The 26,507-nt window shown below is 42.8% G+C and overlaps 8 non-coding genes across 8 annotated transcripts; all 8 read left to right on the top strand.

Moving 5' to 3' along the window:
• The first annotated feature begins 771 nt into the window (after positions 1 to 771).
• TRNAR-UCU (transfer RNA arginine (anticodon UCU)) lies at positions 772 to 857 on the top strand. The gene is given in 2 exon segments: positions 772 to 808; positions 822 to 857. It is a non-coding gene; the product is annotated as a tRNA-Arg (tRNA).
• An 894-nt stretch (positions 858 to 1,751) lies between these two features.
• Positions 1,752 to 1,837, top strand: TRNAR-UCU (transfer RNA arginine (anticodon UCU)). The gene is given in 2 exon segments: positions 1,752 to 1,788; positions 1,802 to 1,837. It is a non-coding gene; the product is annotated as a tRNA-Arg (tRNA).
• A 3,839-nt stretch (positions 1,838 to 5,676) lies between these two features.
• TRNAR-UCU (transfer RNA arginine (anticodon UCU)) lies at positions 5,677 to 5,762 on the top strand. Its single transcript is given in 2 exon segments — positions 5,677 to 5,713; positions 5,727 to 5,762. It is a non-coding gene; the product is annotated as a tRNA-Arg (tRNA).
• Positions 5,763 to 6,656: 894 nt separating this feature from the next.
• On the top strand, positions 6,657 to 6,744 carry TRNAR-UCU (transfer RNA arginine (anticodon UCU)). The gene is given in 2 exon segments: positions 6,657 to 6,693; positions 6,707 to 6,744. It is a non-coding gene; the product is annotated as a tRNA-Arg (tRNA).
• An 893-nt stretch (positions 6,745 to 7,637) lies between these two features.
• On the top strand, positions 7,638 to 7,723 carry TRNAR-UCU (transfer RNA arginine (anticodon UCU)). The gene is given in 2 exon segments: positions 7,638 to 7,674; positions 7,688 to 7,723. It is a non-coding gene; the product is annotated as a tRNA-Arg (tRNA).
• A 13,605-nt stretch (positions 7,724 to 21,328) lies between these two features.
• On the top strand, positions 21,329 to 21,414 carry TRNAR-UCU (transfer RNA arginine (anticodon UCU)). Its single transcript is given in 2 exon segments — positions 21,329 to 21,365; positions 21,379 to 21,414. It is a non-coding gene; the product is annotated as a tRNA-Arg (tRNA).
• Positions 21,415 to 22,308: 894 nt separating this feature from the next.
• TRNAR-UCU (transfer RNA arginine (anticodon UCU)) lies at positions 22,309 to 22,394 on the top strand. Its single transcript is given in 2 exon segments — positions 22,309 to 22,345; positions 22,359 to 22,394. It is a non-coding gene; the product is annotated as a tRNA-Arg (tRNA).
• A 3,841-nt stretch (positions 22,395 to 26,235) lies between these two features.
• TRNAR-UCU (transfer RNA arginine (anticodon UCU)) lies at positions 26,236 to 26,321 on the top strand. The gene is given in 2 exon segments: positions 26,236 to 26,272; positions 26,286 to 26,321. It is a non-coding gene; the product is annotated as a tRNA-Arg (tRNA).
• Positions 26,322 to 26,507: the final 186 nt, after the last annotated feature.

Below are 26,507 nucleotides of genomic sequence, written 5' to 3'. Positions count from 1 at the left end.
CTACTATTCCCAGCAGACACAGAGTGGCAGTAAACAGAATGCTATATAGTGTGGCTGAGCGAGGTACACAGAGTGGCAGTAAACAGAATGCTGAGCGAGCGGTGTACTACTATTCCCAGCAGCGACACACAATGACTGGGGGGGACCCTGGCTAGCGTGGCTGGAGCGCGAACTACCCTGCCTGCCTACCCAAAGCTAAACCCACAGACAAATGGCGGAGATATGACGTGGTTCGGGTATTTATTTACCCGAACCACGTGACAGTTCGGCCAATCAGAGCGCGTTCGGGTCCGAACCACGTGACCCGTTCGGCCAATCACAGCGCTAGCCGAACGTTCGGGGAACGTTCGGCCATGCGCTCTTAGTTCGGCCATATGGCCGAACGGTTTGGCCGAGCACCGTCAGGTGTTCGGCCGAACTCGAACATCACCCGAACAGGGTGATGTTCTGCAGAACCCGAACAGTGGCGAACACTGTTCGCCCAACACTAGTTACAGGTAGTAGACTCAGAAAGTTTTTGATTTTTCTTAGAAATCTAGAAGACGGGTTGTGATGATAGCTTGTTATGTAATGAAACAGGTGTTTGATGAGAGTGAGATGGGACTGCTGAAATAATCCAGAGTAACATTTGGGAGATAGCCAGATGCTGTACTCTTTCTTCTTATATAACAAAAAGGTAGCCTGCATACATCCTGAAATGCCACGAACAAATGGGTAAAAGCAGATATTTTTCATTTGAAGGTGCCTGGCAAAAACAGTCAGTGCAAGCTCAGCTCTGTGGCGCAATGGATAGCGCATTGGACTTCTAGTGAAATGTAGGCATTCAAAGGTTGTGGGTTCGAGTCCCACCAGAGTCACATTTTAAACTGGAAACCGAAGCCGTGTTACCTAAAAGATGCTGAAAGTGCACCAAAGATGGCCCTCAAAAGTCCATCCCTGGAAACTTGTCTGCTGCAACACAGACTAAGCTCTTCATGGAAAGGAGTAAACAGTTCACCTTCACCAGCACAGTTTGTAACCACCTCATCAACTAATGACACACAATTAATCAACTAAGAGAATGAAAGCGTGCCAAGTCTTGCCTTTCATAACCAACAAACTTGGTTTTCACTAATGATAAATCTAGCTTTGTTCCTAAATTTAAACAACAAGCCGCCCTTGAGATTCCATAGGGACATCATTGAAGAATATCCCATCAAGGGCTTCATTCCTAAAATGTATATCTTCTCCAGATGTAGTATGCAAAGCAAGCTGCATGAGCATTGTTGTGCAGCACAAAGGATATCACCTTGGACGTGCAAACAAATTCACATTTTGAAATGTGGAGCGTCTCAGTTCCTGAAGCATTCATGATGGGTTTTTTTAATGAGTGGCACCAATTTCATTAAATGAAACAAAAGAAGTGGATTTGAGAGGTCAGATGTTGGTAAGTACAACCATCTCTGCTGCTGAGTGTTGAAAGTTTAGCAGGTTACAGGTAGTAGACTCAGAAAGTTTTTGATTTTTCTTAGAAATCTAGAAGACGGGTTGTGATGATAGCTTGTTATGTAATGAAACAGGTGTTTGATGAGAGTGAGATGGGACTGCTGAAATAATCCAGAGTAACATTTGGGAGATAGCCAGATGCTGTACTCTTTCTTCTTATATAACAAAAAGGTAGCCTGCATACATCCTGAAATGCAACGAACAAATGGGTAAAAGCAGATATTTTTCATTTGAAGGTGCCTGGCAAAAACAGGCAGTGCAAGCTCGGCTCTGTGGCGCAATGGATAGCGCATTGGACTTCTAGTGAAATGTAGGCATTCAAAGGTTGTGGGTTCGAGTCCCACCAGAGTCGCATTTTAAACTGGAAACCGAAGCCGTGTTACCTAAAAGATGCTGAAAGTGCACCAAAGATGGCCCTCAAGAGTCCATCCCTGGAAACTTGTCTGCTGCAACACAGACTAAGCTCTTCATGGAAAGGAGTAAACAGTTCACCTTCACCAGCACAGTTTATAACCACCTCATCAACTAATGACACACAATTAATCAACTAAGAGAATGAAAGCGTGCCAAGTCTTGCCTTCCATAACCAACAAACTTGGTTTTCGCTAATGTTAAATCTAGCTTTGTTCCTAAATTTAAACAACAAGCCGCCCTTGAGATTCCATAGGGACATCATTTAAGAATATCCCATCAAGGGCTTCATTCCTAAAATGTATATCTTCTCCAGATGTAGTATGCAAAGCAAGCTGCATGAGCATTGTTGTGCAGCACAAAGGATATCACCTTGGACGTGCAAACAAATTCACATTTTGAAATGTGGAGCGTCTCAGTTCCTGTAAGCATTCATGATGGGTTTTTTTTAATGAGTAGCACCAATTTCATTAAATGAAACAAAAGAAGTGGATTTGAGAGGTCAGATGTTGGTAAGTACAACCATCTCTGCTGCTGAGTATTGAAAGTTTTGCAGGTTACAGGTAGTAGACTTAGAAAGTTTTAGATTTTTCTTAGAAATCTAGAAGACGGGTTGTGATGATAGCTTGTTATGTAATGAAACAGGTGTTTGATGAGAGTGAGATGGGACTGCTGAAATAATCCAGAGTAACATTTGGGAGATAGCCAGATGCTGTACTCTTTCTTCTTATATAACAAAAAGGTAGCCTGCATACATCCTGAAATGCCACGAACAAATGGGTAAAAGCAGATATTTTTCATTTGAAGGTGCCTGGCAAAAACTGTCAGTGCAAGCTCGGCTCTGTGGCGCAATGGATAGCGCATTGGACTTCTAGTAAAATATAGGCATTGTAAGGTTGTGGATTTGAGTCCCACCAGAGTCGCATTTTAAACTGGAAACTGAAGCCGTGTTACCTAAAAGATGCTGAAAGTGCACCGAAGATGGCCCTCAAAAGTCCATCCCTGGAAACTTGTCTGCTGCAACACAGACTAAGCTTTTCATGGAAAGGAGTAAACAGTTCACCTTCACCAGCACAGTTTGTAACCACCTCATCAACTAATGACACACAATTAATCAACTAAGAGAATGAAAGCGTGCCAAGTCTTGCCTTCCATAACCAACAAACTTGGTTTTCACTAATGATAAATCTAGCTTTGTTCCTAAATTTAAACAACAAGCCGCCCTTGAGATTCCATAGGGACATCATTTAAGAATATCCCATCAAGGGCTTCATTCCTAAAATGTATATCTTCTCCAGATGTAGTATGCAAAGCAAGCTGCATGAGCATTGTTGTGCAGCACAAAGGATATCACCTTGGACGTGCAAACAAATTCACATTTTGAAATGTGGAGCGTCTCAGTTCCTGAAGCATTCATGATGGGTTTTTTTTAATGAGTGGCACCAATTTCATTAAATGAAACAAAAGAAGTGGATTTGAGAGGTCAGATGTTGGTAAGTACAACCATCTCTGCTGCTGAGTATTGAAAGTTTAGCAGGTTACAGGTAGTAGACTCAGAAAGTTTTTGATTTTTCTTAGAAATCTAGAAGACGGGTTGTGATGATAGCTTGTTATGTAATGAAACAGGTGTTTGATGAGAGTGAGATGGGACTGCTGAAATAATCCAGAGTAACATTTGGGAGATAGCCAGATGCTGTACTCTTTCTTCTTATATAACAAAAAGGTAGCCTGCATACATCCTGAAATGCCACGAACAAATGGGTAAAAGCAGATATTTTTCATTTGAAGGTGCCTGGCAAAAACAGTCAGTGCAAGCTCGGCTCTGTGGCGCAATGGATAGCGCATTGGACTTCTAGTGAAATGTAGGCATTCAAAGGTTGTGGGTTCGAGTCCAACCACAGTCGCATTTTAAACTGGAAACCGAAGCCGTGTTACCTAAAAGATGCTGAAAGTGCACCGAAGATGGCCCTCAAAAGTCCATCCCTGGAAACTTGTCTGCTGCAACACAGACTAAGCTCTTCATGGAAAGGAGTAAACAGTTCACCTTCACCAGCACAGTTTGTAACCACCTCATCAACTAATGACACACAATTAATCAACTAAGAGAATGAAAGCGTGCCAAGTCTTGCCTTCCATAACCAACAAACTTGGTTTTTGCTAATGATAAATCTAGCTGTGTTCCTAAATTTAAACAACAAGCCGCCCTTGAGATTCCATAGGGACATCATTGAAGAATATCCCATCAAGGGCTTCATTCCTAAAATGTATATCTTCTCCAGATGTAATATGCAAAGCAAGCTGCATGAGCATTGTTATGCAGCACAAAGGATATCACCTTGGACGTGCAAACAAATTCACATTTTGAAATGTGGAGCGTCTCAGTTCCTGAAGCATTCATGATGGGTTTTTTTTAATGAGTGGCACCAATTTCATTAAATGAAACAAAAGAAGTGGATTTGAGAGGTCAGATGTTGGCAAGTACAACCATCTCTGCTGCTGAGTATTGAAAGTTTAGCAGGTTACAGGTAGTAGACTCAGAAAGTTTTTGATTTTTCTTAGAAATCTAGAAGACGGGTTGTGATGATAGCTTGTTATGTAATGAAACAGGTGTTTGATGAGAGTGAGATGGGACTGCTGAAATAATCCAGAGTAACATTTGGGAGATAGCCAGATGCTGTACTCTTTCTTCTTATATAACAAAAAGGTAGCCTGCATACATCCTGAAATGCCACGAACAAATGGGTAAAAGCAGATATTTTTCATTTGAAGGTGCCTGGCAAAAACAGGCAGTGCAAGCTTGGCTCTGTGGTGCAAAGGATAGCGCATTGGGCTTCTAGTAAAATGTAGGCATTCAAAGGTTGTGGGTTCGAGTCCCACCAGAGTCGCATTTTAAACTGCAATCCGAAGCCGTGTTACCTAAAAGATGCTGAAAGTGCACCGAAGATGGCCCTCAAAAGTCCATCCCTGGAAACTTGTCTGCTGCAACACAGACTAAGCTTTTCATGGAAAGGAGTAAACAGTTCACCTTCACCAGCACAGTTTGTAACCACCTCATCAACTAATGACACACAATTAATCAACTAAGAGAATGAAAGCGTGCCAAGTCTTGCCTTCCATAACCAACAAACTTGTTTTTCACTAATGTTAAATCTAGCTTTGTTCCTAAATTTAAACAACAATCCGCCCTTGAGATTCCATAGGGACATCATTTAAGAATATCCCATCAAGGGCTTCATTCCTAAAATGTATATCTTCTCCAGATGTAGTATGCAAAGCAAGCTGCATAAGCATTGTTATGCAGCACAAAGGATATCACCTTGGACGTGCAAACAAATTCACATTTTGAAATGTGGAGCGTCTCAGTTCCTGAAGCATTCATGATGGGGTTTTTTTAATGAGTGGCACCAATTTCATTAAATGAAACAAAAGAAGTGGATTTGAGAGGTCAGATGTTGGTAAGTACAACCATCTCTGCTGCTGAGTGTTGAAAGTTTAGCAGGTTACAGGTAGTAGACTCAGAAAGTTTTAGATTTTTCTTAGAAATCTAGAAGACGGGTTGTGATGATAGCTTGTTATGTAATGAAACAGGTGTTTGATGAGAGTGAGATGGGACTGCTGAAATAATCCAGAGTAACATTTGGGAGATAGCCAGATGCTGTAATCTTTCTTCTTATATAACAAAAAGGTAGCCTGCATACATCCTGAAATGCCACTAACAAATGGGTAAAAGCAGATATTTTTCATTTGAAGGGGCCTGGCAAAAACAGGGAGTGCAAGCTCGGCTCTGTGGCGCAATGGATAGCGCATTGGACTTCTAGTGAAATGTAGGCATTCAAAGGTTGTGGGTTCGAGTCCCACCAGAGTCGCATTTTAAACTGGAAACCGAAGCCGTGTTACCTAAAAGATGCTGAAAGTGCACCGAAGATGGCCCTCAAGAGTCCATCCCTGGAAACTTGTCTGCTGCAACACAGACTAAGCTCTTCATGGACAGGAGTAAACAGTTCACCTTCACCAGCACAGTTTGTAACCACCTCATCAACTAATGACACACTATTAATCAACTAAGAGAATGAAAGCGTGCCAAGTCTTGCCTTCCATAACCAACAAACTTGGTTTTCGCTAATGATAAATCTAGCTTTGTTCCTAAATTTAAACAACAAGCCGCCCTTGAGATTCCTTAGGGACATCATTGAAGAATATCCCATCAAGGGCTTCATTCCTAAAATGTATATCTTCTCCAGATGTAGTATGCAAAGCAAGCTGCATGAGCATTGTTGTGCAGCACAAAGGATATCACCTTGGACGTGCAAACAAATTCACATTTTGAAATGTGGAGCGTCTCAGTTCCTGAAGCATTCATGATGGGTTTTTTTAATGAGTGGCACCAATTTCATTAAATGAAACAAAAGAAGTGGATTTGAGAGGTCAGATGTTGGTAAGTACAACCATCTCTGCTGCTGAGTGTTGAAAGTTTAGCAGGTTACAGGTAGTAGACTCAGAAAGTTTTTGATTTTTCTTAGAAATCTAGAAGACGGGTTGTGATGATAGCTTGTTATGTAATGAAACAGGTGTTTGATGAGAGTGAGATGGGACTGCTGAAATAATCCAGAGTAACATTTGGGAGATAGCCAGATGCTGTACTCTTACTTCTTATATAACAAAAAGGTAGCCTGCATACATCCTGAAATGCAACGAACAAATGGGTAAAAGCAGATATTTTTCATTTGAAGGTGCCTGGCAAAAACAGGCAGTGCAAGCTCGGCTCTGTGGCGCAATGGATAGCGCATTGGACTTCTAGTGAAATGTAGGCATTCAAAGGTTGTGGGTTCGAGTCCCACCAGAGTGGCATTTTAAACTGGAAACCGAAGCCGTGTTACCTAAAAGATGCTGAAAGTGCACCAAAGATGGCCCTCAAGAGTCCATCCCTGGAAACTTGTCTGCTGCAACACAGACTAAGCTCTTCATGGAAAGGAGTAAACAGTTCACCTTCACCAGCACAGTTTGTAACCACCTCATCAACTAATGACACACAATTAATCAACTAAGAGAATGAAAGCGTGCCAAGTCTTGCCTTCCATAACCAACAAACTTGTTTTTCGCTAATGATAAATCTAGCTTTGTTCCTAAATTTAAACAACAAGCCGCCCTTGAGATTCCTTAGGGACATCATTTAAGAATATCCCATCAAGGGCTTCATTCCTAAAATGTATATCTTCTCCAGATGTAGTATGCAAAGCAAGCTGCATGAGCATTGTTGTGCAGCACAAAGGATATCACCTTGGACGTGCAAACAAATTCACATTTTGAAATGTGGAGCGTCTCAGTTCCTGAAGCATTCATGATGGGTTTTTTTTAATGAGTGGCACCAATTTCATTAAATGAAACAAAAGAAGTGGATTTGAGAGGTCAGATGTTGGTAAGTACAACCATCTCTGCTGCTGAGTATTGAAAGTTTAGCAGGTTACAGGTAGTAGACTCAGAAAGTTTTTGATTTTTCTTAGAAATCTAGAAGACGGGTTGTGATGATAGCTTGTTATGTAATGAAACAGGTGTTTGATGAGAGTGAGATGGGACTGCTGAAATAATCCAGAGTAACATTTGGGAGATAGCCAGATGCTGTACTCTTTCTTCTTATATAACAAAAAGGTAGCCTGCATACATCCTGAAATGCCACGAACAAATGGGCAAAAGCAGATATTTTTCATTTGAAGGTGCCTGGCAAAAACAGTCAGTGCAAGCTCGGCTTTGTGGCGCAATGGATAGCGCATTGGACTTCTAGTAAAATGTAGGCATTCAAAGGTTGTGGGTTCGAGTCCCACCAGAGTCGCATTTTAAACTGGAAACCGAAGCCGTGTTACCTAAAAGATGCTGAAAGTGCACCGAAGATGGCCCTCAAAAGTCCATCCCTGGAAACTTGTCTGCTGCAACACAGACTAAGCTCTTCATGGAAAGGAGTAAACAGTTCACCTTCACCAGCACAGTTTGTAACCACCTCATCAACTAATGACACACAATTAATCAACTAAGAGAATGAAAGCGTGCCAAGTCTTGCCTTCCATAACCAACAAACTTGGTTTTTGCTAATGATAAACCTAGCTGTGTTCCTAAATTTTAACAACAAGCCGCCCTTGAGATTCCATAGGGACATCATTGAAGAATATCCCATCAAGGGCTTCATTCCTAAAATGTATATCTTCTCCAGATGTAGTATGCAAAGCAAGCTGCATGAGCATTGTTATGCAGCACAAAGGATATCACCTTGGACGTGCAAACAAATTCACATTTTGAAATGTGGAGCGTCTCAGTTCCTGAAGCATTCATGATGGGTTTTTTTTAATGAGTGGCACCAATTTCATTAAATGAAACAAAAGAAGTGGATTTGAGAGGTCAGATGTTGGTAAGTACAACCATCTCTGCTGCTGAGTATTGAAAGTTTAGCAGGTTACAGGTAGTAGACTCAGAAAGTTTTTGATTTTTCTTAGAAATCTAGAAGACGGGTGTCACAAAATGCATCTGCTGGCGAATTTCCTGAACTATTGATGAACTTCCTCCATTTCGCCAGCAGATGTCATCTGTGTCCTCAGTTTGAAACTGCTGGAAGTATCTTCTGCCACCAGCAGAGGTCTCACTCACAAGAACTGTTATTGCAGATTTAATGAGGGCAGCTCTGTGATCACCTGGACTCTGTCATCTGACTTTTTGGACACTATTTAAGCTGCCTTTACAGACCACTCTGTGCTAGCTCATCAAAGTCAGTTCCTGATCCTGAGTCCTAGCCTTCCTGTCTTGCTCAGCTTTGTATTTGTAATTATCGTGTTTGACCTGTTTTCTGTTTTTGACTAACCCTTTGCCTAAGCGATTTGTATCTTGTTTGTATCTCTGGTTTGACCCTGCATGTTTGACGTTCCGTTGCCTGCCGATTATAATTCTGATGCTTTGTCTCTGTATATAATGTATATGATTCTCATGTGTATATATTAGTCAGGTTTGGGGTTCAGTGTGCACACTATATTGTTATGCTTGGATACCTTTGCATATTATCCTATATGCAGGGGGTCCATAGCATCTGCAATACCTGATATATTCTGATTATGTGTTAGTTTCCAGTTGCCCCATTGCTTATATTACTTGCCTGATGTCTGCACGATTCTCTGCATAAACTTAATACTGATTGTTTATGCATCCTGATAGAGTAATTCTCTGCATAAACTTAATGCTAATGGTGTATGCATTCTGATGGTCAGATTCTCTGCATAAACTTAATCTTGTTTATGCGTCCTGTTTGTTTGACTCTCTGCATGATCTTAATGCTGATTGTTTGTTTGTAAGCTGTGTAACTGTTTAGTTGCATAACTCTGTGCATGAACTAAATGTGCAACATTTATGCTGATTACAATAAATCTTTATGGTTATTCCTTTAATTCCAGTCTCAGTGTTTCTTGCATACTGACAGAGCAATCTTCCTTGCGATTCCCTTGCATTGTATACCAATGCAACAGAATCATGACAGATGAGCTAGCCTAAAATTTTGTCACCAGGAAATACTGAGAGTAGGTTTGCCGCCATGGGAATTAAATGGAATCATGCTAATATCGAATATCATTGCTGTTTGGCTGAGGATGATGAAAGTTTCTGTTTTGATAAGTTTTATGAATATTCATATGATGATTTGGTGCAAAGTATTAGGCAGATCAATTCATATGTCCAGCAGGGAGAATTCCTTGAATCTGATGTTCAGCCTTTGTTAAAAATTCTACACACTCTTGAATTTATGAAGTCTCCCACCACCTACCAAATTTATCAAGCCTCTGTAAACAAATCCTTGCCAGTTCCTCTTCCCTGCAAAATTCCCACAGCAGTATTAAACCAGAGCAAACCAAATAATGTTCCAGCCACCTCCATGCAGACCGTTCACCCTAAAACTTATGCTCTGGATAATGAATCTGCCTATGACAAGAGTTCATGGGATCCTCCTTTTGAAAAATGGGAAATAGAGGACTTAGTTTTTGAGATGGAATGTGATGAGGAATCATTTATTGATTATTACTTTGATACCAGTGAAAACTTTTTGAATGAATGCATAGATTCTGCATCCGCTTTAGTTGATATGGGGGTTTGTATGAATCACTTTGTGGCTCCCTTAATTGATATCTGGAAAGATCTATTGCGTGAAAATTTCCCTCCTTCTGATGATTCTGGCAGTCAGTTTATGCCGTACTCAGTAATCAATCACAGTTCAGTCAGATCCAGTAAATTTTCTTGTGTTAAAAGTGACAGGGATTGTGTTCTTAATTTTTCCTCTAAGCCTGTTAAACCGCATGCTGATGCATACCTGAGTGGTTTGAATGACTCCATTGATCAAGGTATCTGCAAAAGTCAAGCCTGTTTTGATATGACTGCTGAAGAGATTGATGCTTATTACTGGTATTTAAATGATGACAGGACAAGTTTTATGGAATTTTATTGCAAACAAAGTGAGGAATTGGTAACCAAGTGTTTGCTAAGTGTTAAATCCATGTGTGCGAATGGACTTTGTAAGCCTGAAGCTGCTTCTGCCTTAATAATCGCTTGGCAAAGGGTTCTGTCTTCTCATTTTCATGTTTCTCCTTCCTCTGTTAACTCTGTACTCACCTCTGGCCAGAACTCACAATCTGCAGCAGTTAAAGTCACACCTGTTACTAAGGGAGACCCAACGTGTCCGTTGCCCTTAGCAACCAGTTATAAAGACTCTGTCTTGTCAGGTTCCAACCGTCAAAGGAGACCTACTTCCTTGCAAACTGCAGTCAGAACTACACCTTGGTCCTGGCAAAGATCATTAGAAAATAAGTCATCATCCAAAAAGAAAAAGAAGAAAAAATTATTTCCTACCAACTCCGATTCCAGTCGTGTGCAGCCTCCAGCCGATTCCAGTCGTGTGCAGCCTCCAGCCGATTCCAGTCGTGTGCAGCCTCCAGCCGATTCCAGTCGTGTGCAGCCTCCAGCCGATTCCAGTCGTGTGCAGCCTCCAGCCGATTCCAGTCGTGTGCAGCCTCCAGCCGATTCCAGTCGTGAGCAGCCTCCAGCCGATTCCAGTCGTGAGCAGCCTCCAGCCGATTCCAGTCGTGTGCAGCCTCCATCCAAGTCGGTGCAGACTCCATGCAGCTCCATACAGACTCCAGTTGATTTGTGTCCTCAGCAATCTCCAGTCAGTCCTGAGCAGTCCCTCGCCTTTCTCTGTGGACTCTTTCATGGACTAGATTTGCTGACAGTGGGTCAGCCTGGCAGGCCTGAAGAGCCCCAGCATGTTCATCCTGCAGTATCCAGTCCTGCAGAACTTTGCTCCTTGCCTGCAGAACTTTGCTCTCAGTCCGCACAGGCTCAGTTCACACAGTTTCAGTGCCAGTCTGCACAGACTGTATTGGGATCTCAGCCAACGGTCCAGCCAAGCGCTCAGCCAACGGTCCAGCCAAGCGCTCAGCCAACGGTCCAGCCAAGCGCTCAGCCAACGGTCCAGCCAAGCGCTCAGCCAACGGTCCAGCCAAGCGCTCAGCCAACGGCCCAGCCAAGCGCTCAACCAAAGGTCCAGATCTATGAGGTTACACAGTCTGCTGTCCTGTCTGAGACTACTGAGTCTGCTGTCCTGTCTGAAGCGTCCCAACCGGTTAACTTGCCTAAAGTTATCCCGTCTTCTGTTTTGCTTGAGGTTATGCAAGCTGCTGCCCAGCCTTCACAGACTTTTGTTGCTACCCTGTCCGAGACTATTCAGTCTGTCGCTAATCCGCCTGCAGCACTACCTGAAGTTTTCCAGTTTACTGCTCAGATGTCACAGACCTCTGCTGCTGCTTCCAAGTCTGACTCTGTTGCTGCTTCTGAGTGTACCCAGTCTGCTGCGGCTGCCGCTTCTGAGGGTATCCAGTCTGCTGCCGCTTCTGAGGATATCCAGTCTGCTGCCGCTTCTGAGGATATCCAGTCTGCTGCCGCTTCTGAGGGTATCCAGTCTGCTGCCGCTTCTGAGGGTATCCAGTCTGCTGCCGCTTCTGTGGGTATCCAGTCTGCTGTTCCAGTTGTTGCTTCCAAGTCTGGGGACTCTGCTGTCGCTTCCAAGTCTGGGGACTCTGCTGCTGTTTCCAAGGTTGGTGATATTGTTGCTGCTCCTGAATCCGGAACCCTATGGCTGCTCTCCAGTCCGATGATTCTGTTGTTGCCTCAAAGACTGCTGATTCAGCTATTGCCTCCGACTCCACTGTTCCAGCTGCTGTTTCCAAGTTTGCTGTTCCGGATGAGTTCCTGTCTGGTGCCTCTCCTGAGGGCATTCTGCCTGTTGCCGCTCCTGAGGGCATCCTGCCTGTTGCCGCTCCTGAGGGCATCCTGCCTGCTGCTTCTTCCGTGGGCATCCTGTTTGCTACCCCTGATAGTATCCCGCCTGATGGTGCCAGGTCTCCTGCTCAGCCTGATCCTGCCAAGCCGTTTGATCCTACTGTTCCTGTCAAGTCGTGGGTTCCTGTGGCTGCTCCCCAATCTGATGTTTCCGCAGTGACTTCCAAGTCTGCTGATGTCCTTTCAGTGGTTCCCAAGACTGCTGCTGTTCCTCCGGTGGCCTCCAAGTGTGCTGTTGTTCCTGTTATGGCCTTCAACTCTGTTGTTCCTGCTACCACTTCCAAGTCTGCTGTTGATCCTGTTGTGGCCCCCAAGCCTGTTGTTCCTGCTGCTGCTCCCGAGTCTGGTGTTAATGCCGATGTTCAGTCTACTATGCTACCTGAAGTTTGCACATCCTGGTGTCACGCTTGGAGGTGTAATCTCCACAGTCAGCATACAACACATAAGCTGACGTGAAGGAGGTACACACACCAGCACAAGGGATCAGGATATCCCCAGTTTAGTGGAGGAGAGGAATGACTCCAATAGGAGATTGTGGTGCACAGAGCCGGTGCAGATCCGAACAGCCACAAACACTTTCGTAATAACGTCTCAGCGCAAAGTAGCGCTGAGCGCATAAACCAGGACTGAGGAGACCAGGACAGGTAGACAGAATGAACGCCTGCCAGCCAGCGATTACTTAGCGACAGCAAGCGTCCAAAACCAGACAGACTGGAATGAGGCAGCCAATGCGTTGCGGCGATGGCGTGCCTCACAAAGACAGGACAGGAGAGACAGGAAATAGCAGGATCGAGATAGATGAACGTAACACAGATAAATATACAATAAGTATGTTTTCCTAGCGTATTACAATTACAGCTATCAATGAAACTATTCGTAACGTCTGACTAACGTATGTATATATTGGCAATGAACCGATATATGACATAAGCAGGAACTCTGACTAAGACTGAAGTAATACAGGGAACAGGACTCAGAAGGATTCGCTATCTCTTCGCAGAGATCAACGCAATCCACAAACAGGACCAGGAACAGGATTCAGAAGGATTCGTTATCTCTTCGCAGAGATGAACGCAATCCACAAACAGGACCAGGAACAGGATAACTAGCTCAGCACGGGTGTTCACGATACGCGCAAACTACCAAAACGTGCTGGAAAGCTGACTAACTGAACACAGGGAATAAACAGTTCGTGTACGTATATATCAGCAACACTGATATATCAACGTAACACGGATACAAGGAAAATAACAAAATGCGCAAGTATGCGTATATATTGGCGATGAACCAATATATGACACAAGACAAGCAAGTAACAACTTCTAGAACAAGAGCAGAACTAGGAGGACTCGCTGACCCCTTCGCAGGAGTCAGCGCAGTCCACACGGACCAGGAACGAGGTGGGGCACGAGCAGAGTAACAGATAGAGTCTGAGACTATGATAGCCCATGAGACATTGCAGGAAGCAGTTCTTTATACTGAGGTCATCCAATGGGAGCAGACCTGCAGATTCCCACACAAGTGAATGGTAATTAATCACAGGCTGATAGCAGGAAAAGGCAGACAATGATATGCAGCCTGCAGGAAAGGGACTGCCCCTCCACTGCAGCAGACAATGTTTGTTTACACAAGAGCATGTTAAACTGTCATTAATTTCAGAGTGACTGCAGATGGAATCAGCAACTAGTTTAAGTGCAAACCAAACTATGCAAGAAAATGCATGTAATGACATCAGAACTGCTTGGGTTACAATACCACTGCAGCCAGCAGTAAACGCTGCAGACATGATCATAACATAACCCCCCCCCCTTAAAAGCGGATACCAGACGCTTTTCAAAACTGAAACAATCTGACTGATAATTCATGATGACCGGGACAGCCCGGTAAGACCAAATTCCAGAATCAGGCCCCACAAGACTGGACCCATCAGAACCAGAACCTACAGAACCATGCCCGTCAGCACTACAAGCCTCAGTGTGACACCCATCAGAACCACGACTTCCAGAAAAAAAAACCCAGAAACTCTCTGAGCGATACCCACCGCCTTCCCGGGACTGTCCAAAAACGCCAAAGCCTTTGCAATGCCCACCGGAACTGTCCCTACCAACACAAAACCCACAGTTGAACCAGTCCAAGGTACCAGGACAAGTTTCCTCAGAGATCTCCCAGAACACCTGGAAGCTCCAAAGAGATCCCCACAGGTCAGAACGCCCCTTAGGCTCACATGGAGAACCATCAAGAACCCCTATGGAACCCAGGGCAACTCTAGAGTCAGGGTCACAAGGACAAACATCAAGATCAGGGTTTTTAGGGACCAGAACCATCTCCGGGCATGCAGGCCAACCGGCAACATCAGAACATGTCTCCACTAGGGAAGCGTGTGAGCACGCCAACACAGACACACTTGGGCACTCTGGCATACGAAGCACATCTGGGCACACCGGCACAAGAGAGACTTTTGGGCATGTCAAGGAACTGCGAACCTCAAAGTCAGTCAAGGCAGGACCGAAACCAGGACTGGGCAAAAAAAAATCATCATGACTAGACTTCACAGTTACTGGATTCTCACTAAAAAATGCAGGATCAGACTTAGATGTCTCTGATTCCAGCAAGGTTATTAACAAATCATGTTCAGGGGCATTTACAAGACAGGACAAATCTTCTGATGTATGCACCGAACTAGACAGGGTTCCCATAACTTCTTCTGGACTAGACAGAGACTCATCAAATACACTGGATTGGAGCTCATGAAGGGCTGCAAAACAAGTCAGTAGTGCAGCAATCCCCACTGAACTAGGCAAAACTGAGTAACTCACTGGACAGAAAGGGGACACTGGAACTTCTGCCACACCGGACAGAGAACCAGAATTTTCCAGGATACAGGGCTGGGTTTCAGAAACACTCATTAACCCGGACTGAAATTCTGAGATTTCTATGATTTTTTCCAGCGAGTCAGAATTATCCATGTTACAGGGCAAGACCTTTAAAACATTCAGAGGACAGGGCTGGAGTTCCTCGGCTGTTACAACACTGGAGAGGGACTCAACAACATTGGTTAAATCAGACTGTGTACAGGGCAAGGTATCTAACACACTTGCTGACGAGGACAATATTTCAATGGCTTCTGCTTCCTTAGACAAAGATTCATCAAGTTTATTTAGAGTGGACTTTAATTCTAAGACAGCTGCTAAACAAGTGAATATTGCTGCAACACCCACTGAGGTAAGCAGTGCCTCAGAGTCTTTTGCTAGAGGGTTTGAAGTATCCAAAGTACTGGGTGAAGCATAAGACTCTGTGACCACAGCTTCACTGGACAGGATCACTGAACAGTCCATATTGCAGGGCAAAACCATGGAAGCACCTGCTGGACAGCATAATGATTCTGTGACCTGAGTTTCATTGGAGAGATCTACTGCACAATTCATGGTACAGGGCAAGTTCACTGGAACATTTTCTGAACACGGTAATAATTCTGCGATTTCGGATTCACATAGCAGACGCTCTGGGTTATTCCTGAAACTAGAGTGAGGTGTAGAAACAGGAAGATCAAAACACAATGTTTGCGCATCTAAATCACCATTCAATTGTGAAATTGGAAAATTCAGATGCTGGGGTTCTGAGATTTCTGGACAGGATTGCTGGGACTCAGAAACTGATGTAGTGCATTTATTGGCATCTGCTGGATCAGACAGGAGTTGAACTTTATTAACACAGGTAATTTCTGCAGAAGTGTTTGCAGAGACAGGCAAGATTTTTCTGGTGTCTGTTTCACTGAACAAAGACTCATGAGTACTGGCTAGGCTGGACTCAGAAGTCAGCAGGACCTCTGGGTCCTCTGCTGAGAAATTTGTGCAGGGCAAGATTAAGGAAGTATCAGTAATTTCTGTCTTACTGGGAAGTAACACTGAGTTATCCATGGTACAGGGTGGAATTACAGGAACTTCAATTTCACACAAAAGGAGCTCTGAATCACTCGCTGAATCAGCCAAAGGTGCTGAAGCAGGCGAGTCCTCAGGAACTGAGGAAGTGGAACAATCTCCACTTGACAGTGTGTCTTCCCTGGTATCAACTGATTGAATCGCATAAAAATCGTCCAGAATCATTCTCCACACATCGATCAATGGAGCCACAAAGTCATACCCACACACACCAGTTTTTATTAGGTTATAGGCAGACTTAATGCATGCATTCAATACTAATTCACTTTTTGCACTGTAAAACTGACAAAATGAACTTGCATCTTTCTTCCATTCATAGACCAGGGCTTCAATCTCTCCTTTCTCAAATGGAGGATCCCATGCATATTTAACAGGCAGATCACAGTTTGCAAATGTGGTTTTGGCAGAAACATACATTGGATTATTTAACAGGCGATTGGCAGATTTCTTATTCCTAAGGATTTCCAATACCTGTAGCAAGTGTTGGACTGTAGTGTATGCAAATTTTTCTTGCTGCACGAATAGATTGATTTGTTCAATACTCTGTAATATATCCTCATAATCATACTCAGATAATTCTTTTAAACAAAAATCTTTATTTTCCCTAGCCAGTGATGAAAGTTCATTAGTAGTTTCATAAGTCCATTTAACTCCCCTAAAAGACAATTGCATTTCATTATCTGTTAATGGCAGAATCTCATTGCAGGTCTGATGCGCAGTCGCTAAACGTAACGATTCTGCAGATTGGACACGTTTCTTAGAACGTTTGCGTTTTGCCTTTGACCTTGCGGTTTTTGGTGATTTATTCAAAGCTGCAGGAAAATTATCAGTAACACTTTCTGCTTGCTGCTCATTCTTGCAAGCAATTGAAGGAGCAGCTGATTGGCCTGCTGCCAGGAGTTCATTAAGAGGAAAAGGCAATGGATCTATGCGCAACCAATTGTGAATTACAAAAGCTATAAATTGCAAAGGACTTTGTCTAAACTGAGTGTGATCTAAGACATCGATTGCCCAATCAAAAAGTTTGCCCTTAAAAAGAGCACAAACGATCCAATCAGACCAGATAGAAATTGCAGAAGCCCGAAAGTCGGGATTGGCCAGAACTTTAACCAATTCTGATATAAATTTGTCTGTAACTTCAGGACCAAGCTTTTCAAATTTTTTAAAGGAGCAGGACCCCTGACAAACAGTGTCATAATTTCTGAAAATTCCCCCCACAATAGGGATTGGTAATGGGGCTATCATAATGTCACGCTTGGAGGTGTAATCTCCACAGTCAGCATACAACACATAAGCTGACGTTAAGGAGGTACACACACCAGCACAAGGGATCAGGATATCCCCAGTTTAGTGGAGGAGAGGAATGACTCCAATAGGAGATTGTGGTGCACAGAGCCGGTGCAGATCCGAACAGCCACAAACACTTTCGTAATAACGTCTCAGCGCAAAGTAGCGCTGAGCGCATAAACCAGGACTGAGGAGACCAGGACAGGTAGACAGAATGAACGCCTGCCAGCCAGCGATTACTTAGCGACAGCAAGCGTCCAAAACCAGACAGACTGGAATGAGGCAGCCAATGCGTTGCGGCGATGGCGTGCCTCACAAAGACAGGACAGGAGAGACAGGAAATAGCAGGATCGAGATAGATGAACGTAACACAGATAAATATACAATAAGTATGTTTTCCTAGCGTATTACAATTACAGCTATCAATGAAACTATTCGTAACGTCTGACTAACGTATGTATATATTGGCAATGAACCGATATATGACATAAGCAGGAACTCTGACTAAGACTGAAGTAATACAGGGAACAGGACTCAGAAGGATTCGCTATCTCTTCGCAGAGATCAACGCAATCCACAAACAGGACCAGGAACAGGATTCAGAAGGATTCGTTATCTCTTCGCAGAGATGAACGCAATCCACAAACAGGACCAGGAACAGGATAACTAGCTCAGCACGGGTGTTCACGATACGCGCAAACTACCAAAACGTGCTGGAAAGCTGACTAACTGAACACAGGGAATAAACAGTTCGTGTACGTATATATCAGCAACACTGATATATCAACGTAACACGGATACAAGGAAAATAACAAAATGCGCAAGTATGCGTATATATTGGCGATGAACCAATATATGACACAAGACAAGCAAGTAACAACTTCTAGAACAAGAGCAGAACTAGGAGGACTCGCTGACCCCTTCGCAGGAGTCAGCGCAGTCCACACGGACCAGGAACGAGGTGGGGCACGAGCAGAGTAACAGATAGAGTCTGAGACTATGATAGCCCATGAGACATTGCAGGAAGCAGTTCTTTATACTGAGGTCATCCAATGGGAGCAGACCTGCAGATTCCCACACAAGTGAATGGTAATTAATCACAGGCTGATAGCAGGAAAAGGCAGACAATGATATGCAGCCTGCAGGAAAGGGACTGCCCCTCCACTGCAGCAGACAATGTTTGTTTACACAAGAGCATGTTAAACTGTCATTAATTTCAGAGTGACTGCAGATGGAATCAGCAACTAGTTTAAGTGCAAACCAAACTATGCAAGAAAATGCATGTAATGACATCAGAACTGCTTGGGTTACAATACCACTGCAGCCAGCAGTAAACGCTGCAGACATGATCATAACACCTGGAGTCCTATGGATGTCTTGCCTGTTGCTTCTGCACATGGATCTTGGGCTGTTGCATTGCCTAAAGGTCTCCAGTTTGATCTTCAACATTTGTTACCTGATGACCCTGAATCTACTCAGCCCATCATTTTGCCTGTTACCGTGTTTATGTTTGTACACTTTTTCGCCCATGCCCTCCTTGGCCTTGCCTTTCTGCCCAGTATGTCCTGGGATCCTGGTGGACGTGAGTTCATATGGAGCGTTCGGAGACCGCTCCTTGAGGAGGGGGTAATGTCACAAAATGCATCTGCTGGCGAATTTCCTGAACTATTGATGAACTTCCTCCATTTCGCCAGCAGATGTCATCTGTGTCCTCAGTTTGAAACTGCTGGAAGTATCTTCTGCCACCAGCAGAGGTCTCACTCACAAGAACTGTTATTGCAGATTTAATGAGGGCAGCTCTGTGATCACCTGGACTCTGTCATCTGACTTTTTGGACACTATTTAAGCTGCCTTTACAGACCACTCTGTGCTAGCTCATCAAAGTCAGTTCCTGATCCTGAGTCCTAGCCTTCCTGTCTTGCTCAGCTTTGTATTTGTAATTATTGTGTTTGACCTGTTTTCTGTTTTTGACTAACCCTTTGCCTAAGCGATTTGTATCTTGTTTGTATCTCTGGTTTGACCCTGCATGTTTGACGTTCCGTTGCCTGCCGATTATAATTCTGATGCTTTGTCTCTGTATATAATGTATATGATTCTCATGTGTATATATTAGTCAGGTTTGGGGTTCAGTGTGCACACTATATTGTTATGCTTGGATACCTTTGCATATTATCCTATATGCAGGGGGTCCATAGCATCTGCAATACCTGATATATTCTGATTATGTGTTAGTTTCCAGTTGCCCCATTGCTTATATTACTTGCCTGATGTCTGCACGATTCTCTGCATAAACTTAATACTGATTGTTTATGCATCCTGATAGAGTAATTCTCTGCATAAACTTAATGCTAATGGTGTATGCATTCTGATGGTCAGATTCTCTGCATAAACTTAATCTTGTTTATGCGTCCTGTTTGTTTGACTCTCTGCATGATCTTAATGCTGATTGTTTGTTTGTAAGCTGTGTAACTGTTTAGTTGCATAACTCTGTGCATGAACTAAATGTGCAACATTTATGCTGATTACAATAAATCTTTATGGTTATTCCTTTAATTCCAGTCTCAGTGTTTCTTGCATACTGACAGAGCAATCTTCCTTGCGATTCCCTTGCATTGTATACCAATGCAACAGAATCATGACAACGGGTTGTGATGATAGCTTGTTATGTAATGAAACAGGTGTTTGATGAGAGTGAGATGGGACTGCTGAAATAATCCAGAGTAACATTTGGGAGATAGCCAGATGCTGTACTCTTTCTTCTTATATAACAAAAAGGTAGCCTGCATACATCCTGAAATGCCACGAACAAATGGGTAAAAGCAGATATTTTTCATTTGAAGGTGCCTGGCAAAAACTATCAGTGCAAGCTCGGCTCTGTGGCGCAATGGATAGCGCATTGGACTTCTAGTAAAATATAGGCATTCAAATGTTGTGGAGTTGAGTCCCACCAGAGTCGCATTTTAAACTGGAAACTGAAGCCGTGTTACCTAAAAGATGCTGAAAGTGCACCGAAGATGGCCCTCAAAAGTCCATCCCTGGAAACTTGTCTGCTGCAACACAGACTAAGCTCTTCATGGAAAGGAGTACACAGTTCACCTTCACCAGCACAGTTTGTAACCACCTCATCAACTAATGACACACAATTAATCAACTAAGAGAATGAAAGCGTGCCAAGTCTTGCCTTCCATAACCAACAAACTTGGTTTTCACTAATGATAAATCTAGCTTTGTTCCTAAATTTAAACAAGCAGCCGCCCTTGAGATTCCATAGGGACATCATTTAAGAATATCCCATCAAGGGCTTCATTCCTAAAATGTATATCTTCTCCAGATGTAGTATGCAAAGCAAGCTGCATGAGCATTGTTGTGCAGCACAAAGGATATCACCTTGGACGTGCAAACAAATTCACATTTTGAAATGTGGAGCGTCTCAGTTCCTGAAGCATTCATGATGGGTTTTTTTTAATGAGTGGCACCAATTTCATTAAATGAAACAAAAGAAGTGGATTTGAGAGGTCAGATGTTGGTAAGTACAACCATCTCTGCTGCTGAGTGTTGAAAGTTTAGCAGGTTACAGGTAGTAGACTCAGAAAGTTTTTGATTTTTCTTAGAAATCTAGAAGACGGGTTGTGGTGATAGCTTGTTATGTAATGAAACAGGTGTTTGATGAGAGTGAGATGGGACTGCTGAAATAATCCAGAGTAACATTTGGGAGATAGCCAGATGCTGTATTCTTTCTTCTTATATAACAAAAAGGTAGCCTGCATACATCCTGAAATGCCACGAACAAATGGGTAAAAGCAGATATTTTTCATTTGAAGGTGCCTGGCAAAAACAGTCAGTGCAAGCTCGGCTCTGTGGCGCAATGGATAGCGCATTGGACTTCTAGTGAAATGTAGGCATTCAAAGGTTGTGGGTTCGAGTCCCACCAGAGTCACATTTTAAACTGGAAACCGAAGCCGTGTTACCTAAAAGATGCTGAAAGTGCACCAAAGATGGCCCTCAAAAGTCCATCCCTGGAAACTTGTCTGCTGCAACACAGACTAAGCTCTTCATGGAAAGGAGTAAACAGTTCACCTTCACCAGCACAGTTTGTAACCACCTCATCAACTAATGACACACAATTAATCAACTAAGAGAATGAAAGCGTGCCAAGTCTTGCCTTTCATAACCAACAAACTTGGTTTTCACTAATGATAAATCTAGCTTTGTTCCTAAATTTAAACAACAAGCCGCCCTTGAGATTCCATAGGGACATCATTGAAGAATATCCCATCAAGGGCTTCATTCCTAAAATGTATATCTTCTCCAGATGTAGTATGCAAAGCAAGCTGCATGAGCATTGTTGTGCAGCACAAAGGATATCACCTTGGACGTGCAAACAAATTCACATTTTGAAATGTGGAGCGTCTCAGTTCCTGAAGCATTCATGATGGGTTTTTTTAATGAGTGGCACCAATTTCATTAAATGAAACAAAAGAAGTGGATTTGAGAGGTCAGATGTTGGTAAGTACAACCATCTCTGCTGCTGAGTGTTGAAAGTTTAGCAGGTTACAGGTAGTAGACTCAGAAAGTTTTTGATTTTTCTTAGAAATCTAGAAGACGGGTTGTGATGATAGCTTGTTATGTAATGAAACAGGTGTTTGATGAGAGTGAGATGGGACTGCTGAAATAATCCAGAGTAACATTTGGGAGATAGCCAGATGCTGTACTCTTTCTTCTTATATAACAAAAAGGTAGCCTGCATACATCCTGAAATGCAACGAACAAATGGGTAAAAGAAGATATTTTTCATTTGAAGGTGCCTGGCAAAAACAGGCAGTGCAAGCTCGGCTCTGTGGCGCAATGGATAGCGCATTGGACTTCTAGTGAAATGTAGGCATTCAAAGGTTGTGGGTTCGAGTCCCACAAGAGTCGCATTTTAAACTGGAAACCGAAGCCGTGTTACCTAAAAGATGCTGAAAGTGCACCTAAGATGGCCCTCAAGAGTCCATCCCTGGAAACTTGTCTGCTGCAACACAGACTAAGCTCTTCATGGAAAGGAGTAAACAGTTCACCTTCACCAGCACAGTTTATAACCACCTCATCAACTAATGACACACAATTAATCAACTAAGAGAATGAAAGCGTGCCAAGTCTTGCCTTCCATAACCAACAAACTTGGTTTTCGCTAATGTTAAATCTAGCTTTGTTCCTAAATTTAAACAACAAGCCGCCCTTGAGATTCCATAGGGACATCATTTAAGAATATCCCATCAAGGGCTTCATTCCTAAAATGTATATCTTCTCCAGATGTAGTATGCAAAGCAAGCTGCATGAGCATTGTTGTGCAGCACAAAGGATATCACCTTGGACGTGCAAACAAATTCACATTTTGAAATGTGGAGCGTCTCAGTTCCTGTAAGCATTCATGATGGGTTTTTTTTAATGAGTAGCACCAATTTCATTAAATGAAACAAAAGAAGTGGATTTGAGAGGTCAGATGTTGGTAAGTACAACCATCTCTGCTGCTGAGTATTGAAAGTTTAGCAGGTTACAGGTAGTAGACTTAGAAAGTTTTAGATTTTTCTTAGAAATCTAGAAGACGGGTTGTGATGATAGCTTGTTATGTAATGAAACAGGTGTTTGATGAGAGTGAGATGGGACTGCTGAAATAATCCAGAGTAACATTTGGGAGATAGCCAGATGCTGTACTCTTTCTTCTTATATAACAAAAAGGTAGCCTGCATACATCCTGAAATGCCACGAACAAATGGGTAAAAGCAGATATTTTTCATTTGAAGGTGCCTGGCAAAAACTGTCAGTGCAAGCTCGGCTCTGTGGCGCAATGGATAGCGCATTGGACTTCTAGTAAAATATAGGCATTGTAAGGATGTGGATTTGAGTCCCACCAGAGTCGCATTTTAAACTGGAAACTGAAGCCGTGTTACCTAAAAGATGCTGAAAGTGCACCGAAGATGGCCCTCAAAAGTCCATCCCTGGAAACTTGTCTGCTGCAACACAGACTAAGCTTTTCATGGAAAGGAGTAAACAGTTCACCTTCACCAGCACAGTTTGTAACCACCTCATCAACTAATGACACACAATTAATCAACTAAGAGAATGAAAGCGTGCCAAGTCTTGCCTTCCATAACCAACAAACTTGGTTTTCACTAATGATAAATCTAGCTTTGTTCCTAAATTTAAACAACAAGCCGCCCTTGAGATTCCATAGGGACATCATTTAAGAATATCCCATCAAGGGCTTCATTCCTAAAATGTATATCTTCTCCAGATGTAGTATGCAAAGCAAGCTGCATGAGCATTGTTGTGCAGCACAAAGGATATCACCTTGGACGTGCAAACAAATTCACATTTTGAAATGTGGAGCGTCTCAGTTCCTGAAGCATTCATGATGGGTTTTTTTTAATGAGTGGCACCAATTTCATTAAATGAAACAAAAGAAGTGGATTTGAGAGGTCAGATGTTGGTAAGTACAACCATCTCTGCTGCTGAGTATTGAAAGTTTAGCAGGTTACAGGTAGTAGACTCAGAAAGTTTTTGATTTTTCTTAGAAATCTAGAAGACGGGTTGTGATGATAGCTTGTTATGTAATGAAACAGGTGTTTGATGAGAGTGAGATGGGACTGCTGAAATAATCCAGAGTAACATTTGGGAGATAGCCAGATGCTGTACTCTTTCTTCTTATATAACAAAAAGGTAGCCTGCATACATCCTGAAATGCCACGAACAAATGGGTAAAAGCAGATATTTTTCATTTGAAGGTGCCTGGCAAAAACAGTCAGTGCAAGCTCGGCTCTGTGGCGCAATGGATAGCGCATTGGACTTCTAGTGAAATGTAGGCATTCAAAGGTTGTGGGTTCGAGTCCAACCACAGTCGCATTTTAAACTGGAAACCGAAGCCGTGTTACCTAAAAGATGCTGAAAGTGCACCGAAGATGGCCCTCAAAAGTCCATCCCTAGAAACTTGTCTGCTGCAACACAGACTAAGCTCTTCATGGAAAGGAGTAAACAGTTCACCTTCACCAGCACAGTTTGTAACCACCTCATCAACTAATGACACACAATTAATCAACTAAGAGAATGAAAGCGTGCCAAGTCTTGCCTTCCATAACCAACAAACTTGGTTTTCACTAATGATAAATCTAGCTTTGTTCCTAAATTTAAACAACAAGCCGCCCTTGAGATTCCATAGGGACATCATTTAAGAATATCCCATCAAGGGCTTCATTCCTAAAATGTATATCTTCTCCAGATGTAGTATGCAAAGCAAGCTGCATGAGCATTGTTGTGCAGCACAAAGGATATCACCTTGGACGTGCAAACAAATTCACATTTTGAAATGTGGAGCGTCTCAGTTCCTGAAGCATTCATGATGGGTTTTTTTTTAATGAGTGGCACCAATTTCATTAAATGAAACAAAAGAAGTGGATTTGAGAGGTCAGATGTTGGTAAGTACAACCATCTCTGCTGCTGAGTATTGAAAGTTTAGCAGGTTACAGGTAGTAGACTCAGAAAGTTTTTGATTTTTCTTAGAAATCTAGAAGACGGGTTGTGATGATAGCTTGTTATGTAATGAAACAGGTGTTTGATGAGAGTGAGATGGGACTGCTGAAATAATCCAGAGTAACATTTGGGAGATAGCCAGATGCTGTACTCTTTCTTCTTATATAACAAAAAGGTAGCCTGCATACATCCTGAAATGCCACGAACAAATGGGTAAAAGCAGATATTTTTCATTTGAAGGTGCCTGGCAAAAACAGTCAGTGCAAGCTCGGCTCTGTGGCGCAATGGATAGCGCATTGGACTTCTAGTGAAATGTAGGCATTCAAAGGTTGTGGGTTCGAGTCCAACCACAGTCGCATTTTAAACTGGAAACCGAAGCCGTGTTACCTAAAAGATGCTGAAAGTGCACCGAAGATGGCCCTCAAAAGTCCATCCCTAGAAACTTGTCTGCTGCAACACAGACTAAGCTCTTCATGGAAAGGAGTAAACAGTTCACCTTCACCAGCACAGTTTGTAACCACCTCATCAACTAATGACACACAATTAATCAACTAAGAGAATGAAAGCGTGCCAAGTCTTGCCTTCCATAACCAACAAACTTGGTTTTCACTAATGATAAATCTAGCTTTGTTCCTAAATTTAAACAACAAGCCGCCCTTGAGATTCCATAGGGACATCATTTAAGAATATCCCATCAAGGGCTTCATTCCTAAAATGTATATCTTCTCCAGATGTAGTATGCAAAGCAAGCTGCATGAGCATTGTTATGCAGCACAAAGGATATCACCTTGGACGTGCAAACAAATTCACATTTTGAAATGTGGAGCGTCTCAGTTCCTGAAGCATTCATGATGGGGTTTTTTTTAATGAGTGGCACCAGTTTCATTAAATGAAACAAAAGAAGTGGATTTGAGAGGTCAGATGTTGGTAAGTACAACCATCTCTGCTGCTGAGTATTGAAAGTTTAGCAGGTTACAGGTAGTAGACTCAGAAAGTTTTTGATTTTTCTTAGAAATCTAGAAGACGGGTTGTGATGATAGCTTGTTATGTAATGAAACAGGTGTTTGATGAGAGTGAGATGGGACTGCTGAAATAATCCAGAGTAACATTTGGGAGATAGCCAGATGCTGTACTCTTTCTTCTTATATAACAAAAAGGTAGCCTGCATACATCCTGAAATGCCACGAACAAATGGGTAAAAGCAGATATTTTTCATTTGAAGGTGCCTGGCAAAAACATTCAGTGCAAGCTCGGCTCTGTGGCGCAATGGATAGCGCATTGGACTTCTAGTGAAATGTAGGCATTCAAAGGTTGTGGGTTCGAGTCCCACCAGAGTCGCATTTTAAACTGGAAACCGAAGCCGTGTTACCTAAAAGATGCTGAAAGTGCACCGAAGATGGCCCTCAAAAGTCCATCCCTGGAAACTTGTCCGCTGCAACACAGACTAAGTTCTTCATGGAAAGGAGTAAACAGTTCACCTTCACCAGCACAGTTTGTAACCACCTCATCAACTAATGACACACA

The sequence above is a fragment of the Hyperolius riggenbachi genome, chromosome 8, assembly GCF_040937935.1.
Source record: "Hyperolius riggenbachi isolate aHypRig1 chromosome 8, aHypRig1.pri, whole genome shotgun sequence".
In the NCBI taxonomy this organism is placed as follows: Eukaryota; Metazoa; Chordata; class Amphibia; order Anura; family Hyperoliidae; genus Hyperolius; species Hyperolius riggenbachi.
This window is presented reverse-complemented; position numbering and strand designations above follow the sequence as displayed.